The sequence below is a fragment of the Podarcis liolepis genome (genome assembly GCF_965112155.1).
Source record: "Podarcis liolepis genome assembly, chromosome: 1".
In the NCBI taxonomy this organism is placed as follows: domain Eukaryota; kingdom Metazoa; phylum Chordata; class Lepidosauria; order Squamata; family Lacertidae; genus Podarcis; species Podarcis liolepis.
This window is the reverse complement of record NC_139554.1, coordinates 129,247,580-129,260,605: the sequence shown is the minus strand read 5'-3', so window position 1 is coordinate 129,260,605 and position 13,026 is coordinate 129,247,580.

Sequence of the window (13,026 nt, the reverse complement as noted above, 5' to 3'; positions counted from 1 at the left end):
GTTGTCAAGGGCTGATTTCATTTCCTATGACAAAAAGCCTTCTGTTTCCACCGCCAAACCTTTCAGGGGAGAATTTGGAACAGTTTGGCACCATTTTTGAGAGAATTGGAGAATTTCAGATTTTTGCTGAAATTGTGACCCCGGGGCTTAGAAAATTTTTCCCCCACAGGTTTTGTCTTCGAGGGCTGATTTCATTTCCTATGACAAAAAGACTTCTGTTTCCACCGCCAAACCTTTCATGGGAGGATTTGCAACAGTTTGGCACCATTTTTGAGAGAATTGGAGAATTTCAGATTTTTGCTGAAATTGTGACCCCGGGGCTCAGAATTTTTTTTTTCCACAGGTAAAGTTGTCGAGGGCTGATATCATTTCCTATCACAAAAAACCTTCTGTTTCCACCGCCAAACCTTTCAGGGGAGAATTTGGAACAGTTTGGCACCATTTTTGAGAGAATTGGAGAATTTCAGATTTTTGCTGAAATTGTGACCCCGGGGCTTAGAAAATTTTTCCCCCACAGGTTTTGTCTTCGAGGGCTGATTTCATTTCCTATGACAAAAAGACTTCTGTTTCCACCGCCAAACCTTTCATGGGAGGATTTGCAACAGTTTGGCACCATTTTTGAGAGAATTGGAGAATTTCAGATTTTTGCTGAAATTGTGACCCCGGGGCTTAGAAAATTTTTTCCCCACAGGTTTTGTCTTCGAGGGCTGATTTCATTTCCTATGACAAAAAGACTTCTGTTTCCACCGCCAAACCTTTCATGGGAGAATTTGCAACAGTTTGGCACCATTTTTGAGAGAATTGGAGAATTTCAGATTTTTGCTGAAGTTGTGACCCCGGGGCTTAGAATTTTTTTTCCCCACAGGTAAAGTTGTCGAGGGCTGATTTCATTTCCTATGACAAAAAGCCTTCCGTTTCCACCGCCAAACCTTTCAGGGGAGAATTTGCAACAGTTTGGCACCATTTTTGAGAGAATTGGAGAATTTCAGATTTTTGCTGAAATTGTGACCCCGGGGGTTAGAAATTTTTTTCCCCACAGGTTTTGTCTTCGAGGGCTGATTTCATTTCCTATGACAAAAAGCCTTCTGTTTCCACCGCCAAACCTTTCAGGGGAGAATTTGCAACAGTTTGGCACCATTTTTGAGAGAATTGGAGAATTTAAGATTTTTGCTGAAATTGTGACCCCGGGCTTAGAAAAAATTTTTCCCACAGGTTTTGTCTTCGAGGGCTGATTTCATTTCCTATGACAAAAAGCCTTCTGTTTCCACCGCCAAACCTTTCAGGGGAGAATTTGCAACAGTTTGGCACCATTTTTGAGAGAATTGGAGAATTCCAGATTTTTGCTGAAATTGTGACCCCGGGGCTTAGAATTTTTTTTTTCCACAGGTAAAGTTGTCGCGGGCTGATTTCATTTCCTATCACAAAAAACCTTCTGTTTCCACCGCCAAACCTTTCAGGGGAGAATTTGCAACAGTTTGGCACCATTTTTGAGAGAATTGGAGAATTTCAGATTTTTGCTGAAATTGTGACCCCGGGGATTAGAATTTTTTTTTTTCACAGGTAAAGTTGTCGAGGGCTGATTTCATTTCCTATGACAAAAAGCCTTCTGTTTCAACCGCCAAACCTTTCAGGGGAGAATTTGCAACAGTTTGGCACCATTTTTGAGAGAATTGGAGAATTTCAGATTTTTGCTGAAATTGTGACCCCGGGGCTTAGTATTTTTTTTCCCCACAGGTTTTGTCTTCGAGGGCTGATTTCATTTCCTATGACAAAAAGACTTCTGTTTCCACCGCCAAACCTTTCATGGGAGAATTTGCAACAGTTTGGCACCATTTTTGAGAGAATTGGAGAATTTCAGATTTTTGCTGAAATTGTGACCCCGGGGCTTAGAATTTTTTTTTTTCACAGGTAAAGTTGTCGAGGGCTGATTTCATTTCCTATGACAAAAAGCCTTCTGTTTCCACCGCCAAACCTTTCAGGGGAGAATTTGGAACAGTTTGGCACCATTTTTGAGAGAATTGGAGAATTTCAGATTTTTGCTGAAATTGTGACCCCGGGGCTTAGAAATTTTTTTCCCCACAGGTTTTGTCTTCGACGGCTGATTTCATTTCCTATGACAAAAAGACTTCTGTTTCCACCGCCAAACCTTTCATGGGAGAATTTGCAACAGTTTGGCACCATTTTTGAGAGAATTGGAGAATTTCAGATTTTTGTTTCAGATTTTTGCTGAAATTGTGACCCCGGGGCTTAGAATTTTTTTTTTTCACAGGTAAAGTTGTCGAGGGCTGATTTCATTTCCTATGACAAAAAGCCTTCTGTTTCCACCGCCAAACCTTTCAGGGGAGAATTTGGAACAGTTTGGCACCATTTTTGAGAGAATTGGAGAATTTCAGATTTTTGCTGAAATTGTGACCCCGGGGCTTAGAATTTTTTTTTTCCACAGGTAAAGTTGTCGAGGGCTGATTTCATTTCCTATCACAAAAAACCTTCTGTTTCCACCGCCAAACCTTTCATGGGAGAATTTGCAACAGTTTGGCACCATTTTTGAGAGAATTGGAGAATTTCAGATTTTTGCTGAAATTTTGACCCCCGGCTTAGAATTTTTTTTTTCACAGGTAAAGTTGTCAAGGGCTGATTTCATTTCCTATGACAAAAAGCCTTCTGTTTCCACCGCCAAACCTTTCAGGGGAGAATTTGGAACAGTTTGGCACCATTTTTGAGAGAATTGGAGAATTTCAGATTTTTGCTGAAATTGTGACCCCGGGGCTTAGAAAATTTTTCCCCCACAGGTTTTGTCTTCGAGGGCTGATTTCATTTCCTATGACAAAAAGACTTCTGTTTCCACCGCCAAACCTTTCATGGGAGGATTTGCAACAGTTTGGCACCATTTTTGAGAGAATTGGAGAATTTCAGATTTTTGCTGAAATTGTGACCCCGGGGCTCAGAATTTTTTTTTTCCACAGGTAAAGTTGTCGAGGGCTGATATCATTTCCTATCACAAAAAACCTTCTGTTTCCACCGCCAAACCTTTCAGGGGAGAATTTGGAACAGTTTGGCACCATTTTTGAGAGAATTGGAGAATTTCAGATTTTTGCTGAAATTGTGACCCCGGGGCTTAGAAAATTTTTCCCCCACAGGTTTTGTCTTCGAGGGCTGATTTCATTTCCTATGACAAAAAGACTTCTGTTTCCACCGCCAAACCTTTCATGGGAGGATTTGCAACAGTTTGGCACCATTTTTGAGAGAATTGGAGAATTTCAGATTTTTGCTGAAATTGTGACCCCGGGGCTTAGAAAATTTTTTCCCCACAGGTTTTGTCTTCGAGGGCTGATTTCATTTCCTATGACAAAAAGACTTCTGTTTCCACCGCCAAACCTTTCATGGGAGAATTTGCAACAGTTTGGCACCATTTTTGAGAGAATTGGAGAATTTCAGATTTTTGCTGAAGTTGTGACCCCGGGGCTTAGAATTTTTTTTCCCCACAGGTAAAGTTGTCGAGGGCTGATTTCATTTCCTATGACAAAAAGCCTTCCGTTTCCACCGCCAAACCTTTCAGGGGAGAATTTGCAACAGTTTGGCACCATTTTTGAGAGAATTGGAGAATTTCAGATTTTTGCTGAAATTGTGACCCCGGGGGTTAGAAATTTTTTTCCCCACAGGTTTTGTCTTCGAGGGCTGATTTCATTTCCTATGACAAAAAGCCTTCTGTTTCCACCGCCAAACCTTTCAGGGGAGAATTTGCAACAGTTTGGCACCATTTTTGAGAGAATTGGAGAATTTAAGATTTTTGCTGAAATTGTGACCCCGGGCTTAGAAAAAATTTTTCCCACAGGTTTTGTCTTCGAGGGCTGATTTCATTTCCTATGACAAAAAGCCTTCTGTTTCCACCGCCAAACCTTTCAGGGGAGAATTTGCAACAGTTTGGCACCATTTTTGAGAGAATTGGAGAATTCCAGATTTTTGCTGAAATTGTGACCCCGGGGCTTAGAATTTTTTTTTTCCACAGGTAAAGTTGTCGCGGGCTGATTTCATTTCCTATCACAAAAAACCTTCTGTTTCCACCGCCAAACCTTTCAGGGGAGAATTTGCAACAGTTTGGCACCATTTTTGAGAGAATTGGAGAATTTCAGATTTTTGCTGAAATTGTGACCCCGGGGATTAGAATTTTTTTTTTTCACAGGTAAAGTTGTCGAGGGCTGATTTCATTTCCTATGACAAAAAGCCTTCTGTTTCAACCGCCAAACCTTTCAGGGGAGAATTTGCAACAGTTTGGCACCATTTTTGAGAGAATTGGAGAATTTCAGATTTTTGCTGAAATTGTGACCCCGGGGCTTAGTATTTTTTTTTTTCACAGGTAAAGTTGTCGAGGGCTGATTTCATTTCCTATGACAAAAAGCCTTCTGTTTCCACCGCCAAACCTTTCAGGGGAGAATTTGCAACAGTTTGGCACCATTTTTGAGAGAATTGGAGAATTTCAGATTTTTGCTGAAATTGTGACCCCGGGGCTTAGAATTTTTTTTTTTCACAGGTAAAGTTGTCGAGGGCTGATTTCATTTCCTATGACAAAAAGCCTTCTGTTTGCACCGCCAAACCTTTCAGGGGAGAATTTGCAACAGTTTGGCACCATTTTTTGAGAGAATTGGAGAATTTCAGATTTTTGCTGAAATTGTGACCCCGGGGCTTAGAAAATCTTTTTCCCACAGGTTTTGTCTTCGAGGACTGATTTCATTTCCTATGACAAAAAGACTTCTGTTTCCACCGCCAAACCTTTCATGGGAGAATTTGCAACAGTTTGGCACCATTTTTGAGAGAATTGGAGAATTTCAGATTTTTGTTTCAGATTTTTGCTGAAATTGTGACCCCGGGGCTTAGAATTTTTTTTTTTCACAGGTAAAGTTGTCGAGGGCTGATTTCATTTCCTATGACAAAAAGCCTTCTGTTTCCACCGCCAAACCTTTCAGGGGAGAATTTGGAACAGTTTGGCACCATTTTTGAGAGAATTGGAGAATTTCAGATTTTTGCTGAAATTGTTACCCCGGGGCTTAGAAAATTTTTTTCCCACAGGTTTTGTCTTCGAGGGCTGATTTCATTTCCTATGACAAAAAGACTTCTGTTTCCACCGCCAAACCTTTCATGGGAGAATTTGCAACAGTTTGGCACCATTTTTGAGAGAATTGGAGAATTTCAGATTTTTGCTGAAATTGTGACCCCGGGGCTTAGAATTTTTTTTTTTTCACAGGTAAAGTTGTCGAGGGCTGATTTCATTTCCTATGACAAAAAGCCTTCTGTTTCCACCGCCAAACCTTTCAGGGGAGAATTTGGAACAGTTTGGCACCATTTTTGAGAGAATTGGAGAATTTCAGATTTTTGCTGAAATTGTTACCCCGGGGCTTAGAAAATTTTTTTCCCACAGGTTTTGTCTTCGAGGGCTGATTTCATTTCCTATGACAAAAAGACTTCTGTTTCCACCGCCAAACCTTTCATGAGAGAATTTGCAACAGTTTGGCACCATTTTTGAGAGAATTGGAGAATTTCAGATTTTTGCTGAAATTGTGACCCCGGGGCTTAGTATTTTTTTTTTTCACAGGTAAAGTTGTCGAGGGCTGATTTCATTTCCTATGACAAAAAGCCTTCTGTTTCCACCACCAAACCTTTCAGGGGAGAATTTGCAACAGTTTGGCACCATTTTTTGAGAGAATTGGAGAATTTCAGATTTTTGCTGAAATTGTGACCCCGGGGCTTAGAAACTCTTTTCCCCACAGGTTTTGTCTTCGAGGGCTGATTTCATTTCCTATGACAAAAAGACTTCTGTTTCCACCGCCAAACCTTTCATGGGAGAATTTGCAACAGTTTGGCACCATTTTTGAGAGAATTGGAGAATTTCAGATTTTTGCTGAAATTGTGACCCCGGCGCTTAGAAATTTTTTTTCCCACAGGTAAAGTTGCCAAGGGCTGATTTCATTTCCTATGACAAAAAGACTTCTGTTTCCACCGCCAAACCTTTCATGGGAGAATTTGCAACAGTTTGGCACCATTTTTGAGAGAATTGGAGAATTTCAGATTTTTGCTGAAATTGTGACCCCGGGGCTTAGAAAATTTTTTCCCCACAGGTTTTGTCTTCGAGGGCTGATTTCATTTCCTATGACAAAAAGCCTTCTGTTTCCACAGCCAAACCTTTCATGGGAGGATTTGCAACAGTTTGGCACCATTTTTGAGAGAATTGGAGAATTTCAGATTTTTGCTGAAATTGTGACCCCGGGGCTTAGAAATTTTTTTTCCCAAAGGTTTTGTCTTCGAGGGCTGATTTCATTTCCTATGACAAAAAGACTTCTGTTTCCACCGCCAAACCTTTCATGGGAGAATTTGCAACAGTTTGGCACCATTTTTGAGAGAATTGGAGAATTTCAGATTTTTGCTGAAATTGCGACCCCGGGGCTTAGAAAATTTTTTCCCCACAGGTTTTGTCTTCGAGGGCTGATTTCATTTCCTATGACAAAAAGACTTCTGTTTCCACCGCCAAACCTTTCATGGGAGGATTTGCAACAGTTTGGCACCATTTTCGAGAGAATTGGAGAATTTCAGATTTTTGCTGAAATTGTGACCCCGGGGCTTAGAATTTTTTTTTTTACAGGTAAAGTTGTCGAGGGCTGATTTCATTTCCTATGACAAAAAGACTTCTGTTTCCACCGCCAAACCTTTCATGGGAGAATTTGCAACAGTTTGGCACCATTTTTGAGAGAATTGGAGAATTTCAGATTTTTGCTGAAATTGTGACCCCGGGGCTTAGAAATTTTTTTTCCCAAAGGTTTTGTCTTCGAGGGCTGATTTCATTTCCTATGACAAAAAGACTTCTGTTTCCACCGCCAAACCTTTCATGGGAGAATTTGCAACAGTTTGGCACCATTTTTGAGAGAATTGGAGAATTTCAGATTTTTGCTGAAATTGTGACCCCGGGGCTTAGAATTTTTTTTTTCACAGGTAAAGTTGTCGAGGGCTGATTTCATTTCCTATGACAAAAAGCCTTCTGTTTCCACCGCTAAACCTTTCAGGGGAGAATGTGGAACAGTTTGGCACCATTTTTGAGAGAATTGGAGAATTTCAGATTTTTGCTGAAATTGTGACCCCGGGGCTTAGAAAATTTTTTTCCCACAGGTTTTGTCTTCGAGGGCTGATTTCATTTCCTATGACAAAAAGCCTTCTGTTTCCACCGCCAAACCTTTCAGGGGAGAATTTGGAACAGTTTGGCACCATTTTTGAGAGAATTGGAGAATTTCAGATTTTTGCTGAAATTGTGACCCCGGGGCTTAGAATTTTTTTTTTTCACAGGTAAAGTTGTCGAGGGCTGATTTCATTTCCTATGACAAAAAGCCTTCTGTTTCCACCACCAAACCTTTCAGGGGAGAATTTGGAACAGTTTGGCACCATTTTTGAGAGAATTGGAGAATTTCAGATTTTTGCTGAAATTGTGACCCCGGGGGTTAGAAATTTTTTTCCCCACAGGTTTTGTCTTCGAGGGCTGATTTCATTTCCTATGACAAAAAGACTTCTGTTTCCACCGCCAAACCTTTCATGGGAGAATTTGCAACAGTTTGGCACCATTTTTGAGAGAATTGGAGAATTTAAGATTTTTGCTGAAGTTGTGACCCCGGGGCTTAGAATTTTTTTTTCCCCCACAGGTTTCGTCTTCGAGGGCTGATTTCATTTCCTATGACAAAAAGCCTTCTGTTTCCACCGCCAAACCTTTCAGGGGAGAATTTGGAACAGTTTGGCACCATTTTTGAGAGAATTGGAGAATTTCAGATTTTTGCTGAAATTGTTACCCCGGGGCTTAGAAAATTTTTTTCCCACAGGTTTTGTCTTCGAGGGCTGATTTCATTTCCTATGACAAAAAGACTTCTGTTTCCACCACCAAACCTTTCAGGGGAGAATTTGGAACAGTTTGGCACCATTTTTGAGAGAATTGGAGAATTTCAGATTTTTGCTGAAATTGTGACCCCGGGGGTTAGAAATTTTTTTCCCCACAGGTTTTGTCTTCGAGGGCTGATTTCATTTCCTATGACAAAAAGACTTCTGTTTCCACCGCCAAACCTTTCATGGGAGAATTTGCAACAGTTTGGCACCATTTTTGAGAGAATTGGAGAATTTCAGATTTTTGTTTCAGATTTTTGCTGAAATTGTGACCCCGGGGCTTAGTATTTTTTTTTTTTCACAGGTAAAGTTGTCGAGGGATGATTTCATTTCCTATGACAAAAAGCCTTCTGTTTCCACCGCCAAACCTTTCAGGGGAGAATTTGCAACAGTTTGGCACCATTTTTGAGAGAATTGGAGAATTTCAGATTTTTGCTGAAACTGTGACCCCGGGGCTTAGAATTTTTTTTTTTCACAGGTAAAGTTGTCGAGGGCTGATTTCATTTCCTATGACAAAACGCCTTCTGTTTGCACCGCCAAACCTTTCAGGGGAGAATTTGCAACAGTTTGGCACCATTTTTTGAGAGAATTGGAGAATTTCAGATTTTTACTGAAATTGTGACCCCGGGGCTTAGAAAATTTTTTTCCCACAGGTTTTGTCTTCGAGGGCTGATTTCATTTCCTATGACAAAAAGACTTCTGTTTCCACCGCCAAACCTTTCATGGGAGAATTTGCAACAGTTTGGCACCATTTTTGAGAGAATTGGAGAATTTCAGATTTTTGTTTCAGATTTTTGCTGAAATTGTGACCCCGGGGCTTAGAATTTTTTTTTTTCACAGGTAAAGTTGTCGAGGGCTGATTTCATTTCCTATGACAAAAAGCCTTCTGTTTCCACTGCCAAACCTTTCAGGGGAGAATTTGGAACAGTTTGGCACCATTTTTGAGAGAATTGGAGAATTTCAGATTTTTGCTGGAATTGTGACCCCGGGGCTTAGAAAAATTTTTTCCCACAGGTTTTTGTCTTCGAGGGCTGATTTCATTTCCTATGACAGAAAGACTTCTGTTTCCACCGCCAAACCTTTCATGGGAGAATTTGCAACAGTTTGGCACCATTTTTGAGAGAATTGGAGAATTTCAGATTTTTGCTGAAATTGTGACCCCGGGGCTTAGAAAATTTTTTCCCCACAGGTTTTGTCTTCGAGGGCTGATTTCATTTCCTATGACAAAAAGCCTTCTGTTTCCACCGCCAAAGCTTTCATGGGAGAATTTGCAACAGTTTGGCACCATTTTTGAGAGGATTGGAGAATTTCAGATTTTTGCTGAAATTGTGACCCCGGGGCTTAGAAAAATTTTTCCCCACAGGTTTTGTCTTCGAGGACTGATTTCATTTCCTATGACAAAAAGACTTCTGTTTCCACCTCCAAATCTTTCATGGGAGAATTTGCAACAGTTTGGCACCATTTTTGAGAGAATTGGAGAATTTCAGATTTTTGCTGAAGTTGTGACCCCGGGGCTTAGAATTTTTTTTTTTTTACAGGTAAAGTTGTCGAGGGCTGATTTCATTTCCTATGACAAAAAGACTTCTGTTTCCACCGCCAAACCTTTCATGGGAGAATTTGCAACAGTTTGGCACCATTTTTGAGAGAATTGGAGAATTTCAGATTTTTGCTGAAATTGTGACCCCGGGGCTTAGAAATTTTTTTTCCCAAAGGTTTTGTCTTCGAGGGCTGATTTCATTTCCTATGACAAAAAGACTTCTGTTTCCACCGCCAAACCTTTCATGGGAGAATTTGCAACAGTTTGGCACCATTTTTGAGAGAATTGGAGAATTTCAGATTTTTGCTGAAATTGTGACCCCGGGGCTTAGAATTTTTTTTTTCACAGGTAAAGTTGTCGAGGGCTGATTTCATTTCCTATGACAAAAAGCCTTCTGTTTCCACCGCTAAACCTTTCAGGGGAGAATGTGGAACAGTTTGGCACCATTTTTGAGAGAATTGGAGAATTTCAGATTTTTGCTGAAATTGTGACCCCGGGGCTTAGAAAATTTTTTTCCCACAGGTTTTGTCTTCGAGGGCTGATTTCATTTCCTATGACAAAAAGCCTTCTGTTTCCACCGCCAAACCTTTCAGGGGAGAATTTGGAACAGTTTGGCACCATTTTTGAGAGAATTGGAGAATTTCAGATTTTTGCTGAAATTGTGACCCCGGGGCTTAGAATTTTTTTTTTTCACAGGTAAAGTTGTCGAGGGCTGATTTCATTTCCTATGACAAAAAGCCTTCTGTTTCCACCACCAAACCTTTCAGGGGAGAATTTGGAACAGTTTGGCACCATTTTTGAGAGAATTGGAGAATTTCAGATTTTTGCTGAAATTGTGACCCCGGGGGTTAGAAATTTTTTTCCCCACAGGTTTTGTCTTCGAGGGCTGATTTCATTTCCTATGACAAAAAGACTTCTGTTTCCACCGCCAAACCTTTCATGGGAGAATTTGGAACAGTTTGGCACCATTTTTGAGAGAATTGGAGAATTTCAGATTTTTGCTGAAATTGTGACCCCGGGGGTTAGAAATTTTTTTCCCCACAGGTTTTGTCTTCGAGGGCTGATTTCATTTCCTATGACAAAAAGACTTCTGTTTCCACCGCCAAACCTTTCATGGGAGAATTTGCAACAGTTTGGCACCATTTTTGAGAGAATTGGAGAATTTCAGATTTTTGTTTCAGATTTTTGCTGAAATTGTGACCCCGGGGCTTAGTATTTTTTTTTTTCACAGGTAAAGTTGTCGAGGGATGATTTCATTTCCTATGACAAAAAGCCTTCTGTTTCCACCGCCAAACCTTTCAGGGGAGAATTTGCAACAGTTTGGCACCATTTTTGAGAGAATTGGAGAATTTCAGATTTTTGCTGAAACTGTGACCCCGGGGCTTAGAATTTTTTTTTTTCACAGGTAAAGTTGTCGAGGGCTGATTTCATTTCCTATGACAAAACGCCTTCTGTTTGCACCGCCAAACCTTTCAGGGGAGAATTTGCAACAGTTTGGCACCATTTTTTGAGAGAATTGGAGAATTTCAGATTTTTGCTGAAATTGTGACCCCGGGGCTTAGAAAATTTTTTTCCCACAGGTTTTGTCTTCGAGGGCTGATTTCATTTCCTATGACAAAAAGACTTCTGTTTCCACCACCAAACCTTTCATGGGAGAATTTGCAACAGTTTGGCACCATTTTTGAGAGAATTGGAGAATTTCAGATTTTTGTTTCAGATTTTTGCTGAAATTGTGACCCCGGGGCTTAGAATTTTTTTTTTTCACAGGTAAAGTTGTCGAGGGCTGATTTCATTTCCTATGACAAAAAGCCTTCTGTTTCCACTGCCAAACCTTTCAGGGGAGAATTTGGAACAGTTTGGCACCATTTTTGAGAGAATTGGAGAATTTCAGATTTTTGCTGGAATTGTGACCCCGGGGCTTAGAAAAATTTTTTCCCACAGGTTTTGTCTTCGAGGGCTGATTTCATTTCCTATGACAAAAAGACTTCTGTTTCCACCGCCAAACCTTTCATGGGAGAATTTGCAACAGTTTGGCACCATTTTTGAGAGAATTGGAGAATTTCAGATTTTTGCTGAAATTGTGACCCCGGGGCTTAGAAAATTTTTTCCCCACAGGTTTTGTCTTCGAGGGCTGATTTCATTTCCTATGACAAAAAGCCTTCTGTTTCCACCGCCAAAGCTTTCATGGGAGAATTTGCAACAGTTTGGCACCATTTTTGAGAGGATTGGAGAATTTCAGATTTTTGCTGAAATTGTGACCCCGGGGCTTAGAAAAATTTTTCCCCACAGGTTTTGTCTTCGAGGACTGATTTCATTTCCTATGACAAAAAGACTTCTGTTTCCACCTCCAAATCTTTCATGGGAGAATTTGCAACAGTTTGGCACCATTTTTGAGAGAATTGGAGAATTTCAGATTTTTGCTGAAGTTGTGACCCCGGGGCTTAGAATTTTTTTTTTTTTACAGGTAAAGTTGTCGAGGGCTGATTTCATTTCCTATGACAAAAAGACTTCTGTTTCCACCGCCAAACCGTTCATGGGAGAATTTGCAACAGTTTGGCACCATTTTTGAGAGAATTGGAGAATTTCAGATTTTTGCTGAAATTGTGACCCCGGGGCTTAGAAATTTTTTTCCCCAAAGGTTTTGTCTTCGAGGGCTGATTTCATTTCCTATGACAAAAAGACTTCTGTTTCCACCGCCAAACCTTTCATGGGAGAATTTGCAACAGTTTGGCACCATTTTTGAGAGAATTGGAGAATTTCAGATTTTTGTTTCAGATTTTTGCTGAAATTGTGACCCCGGGGCTTAGAATTTTTTTTTTTCACAGGTAAAGTTGTCGAGGGCTGATTTCATTTCCTATGACAAAAAGCCTTCTGTTTCCACTGCCAAACCTTTCAGGGGAGAATTTGGAACAGTTTGGCACCATTTTTGAGAGAATTGGAGAATTTCAGATTTTTGCTGGAATTGTGACCCCGGGGCTTAGAAAAATTTTTTCCCACAGGTTTTGTCTTCGAGGGCTGATTTCATTTCCTATGACAAAAAGACTTCTGTTTCCACCGCCAAACCTTTCATGGGAGAATTTGCAACAGTTTGGCACCATTTTTGAGAGAATTGGAGAATTTCAGATTTTTGCTGAAATTGTGACCCCGGGGCTTAGAAAATTTTTTCCCCACAGGTTTTGTCTTCGAGGGCTGATTTCATTTCCTATGACAAAAAGCCTTCTGTTTCCACCGCCAAAGCTTTCATGGGAGAATTTGCAACAGTTTGGCACCATTTTTGAGAGGATTGGAGAATTTCAGATTTTTGCTGAAATTGTGACCCCGGGGCTTAGAAAAATTTTTCCCCACAGGTTTTGTCTTCGAGGACTGATTTCATTTCCTATGACAAAAAGACTTCTGTTTCCACCTCCAAATCTTTCATGGGAGAATTTGCAACAGTTTGGCACCATTTTTGAGAGAATTGGAGAATTTCAGATTTTTGCTGAAGTTGTGACCCCGGGGCTTAGAATTTTTTTTTTTTTACAGGTAAAGTTGTCGAGGGCTGATTTCATTTCCTATGACAAAAAGACTTCTGTTTCCACCGC